Source organism: Ovis aries, chromosome 8 (assembly GCF_016772045.2).
Source record: "Ovis aries strain OAR_USU_Benz2616 breed Rambouillet chromosome 8, ARS-UI_Ramb_v3.0, whole genome shotgun sequence".
Classification (NCBI taxonomy): domain Eukaryota; kingdom Metazoa; phylum Chordata; class Mammalia; order Artiodactyla; family Bovidae; genus Ovis; species Ovis aries.
This window is the reverse complement of record NC_056061.1, coordinates 9,215,249-9,217,795: the sequence shown is the minus strand read 5'-3', so window position 1 is coordinate 9,217,795 and position 2,547 is coordinate 9,215,249. Positions and strand designations below refer to the sequence as shown.

General features: G+C 43.8%; 1 pseudogene; it reads left to right on the top strand.

Annotated features, from left to right (window-relative positions):
- The first annotated feature begins 1,053 nt into the window (after positions 1–1,053).
- On the top strand, positions 1,054–1,616 carry LOC114116229 (NEDD8-conjugating enzyme UBE2F-like; annotated as a pseudogene).
- Positions 1,617–2,547: the final 931 nt, after the last annotated feature.

The following is a 2,547-nucleotide window of genomic DNA, read 5'->3' as shown; positions in this document are numbered from 1 at the left end:
CTCTGGGAAAAAAGTGATCTTGTCTCACAGAAGCAAGAGAAAAATCCAGGGTTTTGACAATAATACCAGGGTTAAGAGTCATAGGAAATACAGTCCATGTTAGGATAACCCTTCTCTAGGAGTTAGGATCCAGTGTTTTACCATATTCTATAACACTTTTCTTTCAAATTAGATCTGTCTGAAGAAAGGAAGATTTATCTCTTAGCAAGAAAGATGCTAACAGGTTATTAAATTAGAAAACCAAACCTATTTAATTTGAAGCCTGAAGACTGGGTTTAGATATTCAGACCTAGAGCAAATCACTTACACTCTCTAGGTCTTGGCTTCCTTTTCTGCAATGAAGAAGCAATAAAGTCTCCGTCTCAATGTGGCTCAAGGCTGGAATGAAATAATATACCTGAAGGTGTTTTTTTAAACTTTAAAGAGCTAAGCCAATACATTACCACTGCAGATAAAAAGCTTTATTGGTATATTATTCCAAGTGATACTTTACAAATGTATTCCAACATGTTCCGTTCTAGGAAAGTAACAGATATTGTGAATTCTTGACAATTGTTTCTTAATCTGTTCAAACTTGAGCAGGATGTGGGTGTGTTCTAGAGAACACTTTATTTTTCCACAATTTTCACATTTGGAAAAACTGCAAAAGAGTTATGGAAAACTGGAGGGGCTCACATGCTGTTTTAAACTAAACTGTCTGACAAAAAATGAAATAAATGTAAACCAGTTGTCAGGTTGCACTGTTCAAACAGAAATTAATATGTTCCTTCTTAAAAGCGAGAGTGAACAGTGACTCATGAAGACAACAGCTCTATATATTTACCTCAATCTTACTTGTTGAAACATTTTCTTAATAGTTCATAAGAAGTAATTATTTGCAGTGTCTTATGCAGTTGGTTTATTTAATAGTTTATACTGGACTTCCGGTCCCGCCACCCGGAGCTGGTGCGGGTGTGAGGGGCCGCGTCTCACCGCTGCCCACCAGCCGGGCATGGTGTTGGGCGCTGGGCCTGCCTTGCCTGTCTCGGGGTACCCAGGAAAAAGGAGGCAGTGATGCTGATTCTGGCAAGCAAGCTGAAGCGGGATGACGGTCTCAAAGAGTCCCAGGCGTCAGCCACAGCTCCTGACTGCACTCGGCAGGTGTCCCTGAGGGACCGGCTGCTTGTGAAGAGGTTGTAGAACATGAAGCTAATTTACCTTGAACGTGTAAAGTGCATGTTCCTGATCCAAACAAGCTTCATTGTTTTCAGCCAACTGTCACCCCAGGTGAGGGTTACTTACCAGGGTGGAAAACTTCAGTTTGAAACTGAAGCTCCTGATGCATGCAACATGGTGCCTCCCAAAGTGGAAATGCTTGCCCAGGACCTGGAACCCCAACATCACAGAGACGGGCGAGGATATGTCTCAGTTGACTGAAAGAACATTCGATTGATAGCACCGGCTGGGCCCCCATGAGGACACTGAAGGCTGTTGTTTAGGGATTAAACTCTTTGTTTACTGATCTGTGGAATTTTGATGATCCGCTGACTAGCCAAGCTGTAGGACATCATCTGCGGATCACGGCGGACTTCCGGCATCAAGCGGAAGACTACACTGAGCGCTGCGCCAGACGATAGGCGGAGAGGACTGCAGGGCCCTGGGCTGTGCCGGAGAAGATTGTCTCCACCTGAAATGAGAGGGAGCCTCTCCCCAGTCCTCGGCTCCCCTCAGTCCCGCTGGGTCGTCCGAGTCCCGTGATCACGTTGTCCTGAGGAAGAACCTCTTCACGACCGCCCACTGTAGCCAGAGAGTTCCACATAAATGCAGCCAGAACGTGTGTCTGGGGTTTTACTGTTTACTTTAATGTGTTTACTTTCTTTGAAACCGGACTGCACAGGCTGTTGATGGGAATGAACTCAGTGTCTAGGCTAGAGCCGCTTCTCCCCTCCCCTAGTCAGTCCCGCACAGGTGACGCTCATGACGTGCTCCGTGTAGCTCGCAGATAGGCCAGCAGAAACCCGCAGCAAACTGTGATTGGTGCGAAACCTCTTAGCTCCGCCCATGCAGGTCGCCCCGCCAAGGTTTCCTGAAGCTTTCCAGAATGCAGTCATTCACTGCAGATCTCTTACTGAAATGTGTATTTTATTTACGTTAAGTATATTTGGGAACAGATTTGTAAGTTGTACAATTTAATGCTTTTTTTCTATTCTCATTTAGTTTGTATTTTCATTGTATAGAGCAGACAGAAAGATGTTGGGTCAAGCAACTGTTGAGAAATAGAAAGTATGAAAGGCAAAAAAAAAAAAAAAAAAAGCTTAAACTGAGAAGAGATATATGTACAGAGTTATCTTACATTGCAAATACCCCCTGAAACTTTTATGTTAAATATTCATTTCCCACCCACAGCATTTTTTTGTTTTTTTTTTAGAGTCCATGATTTCCTGACACTTTTCAGTTATATTAAAACTCAATCTCAGACTTTCCTGGTGGTCCAGCGGTAAAGAATCCACATGTCAATGAAGGGGATGTGGGTTCCATCCCTAGTCTGGGAAGATTCCCCATGCAGAG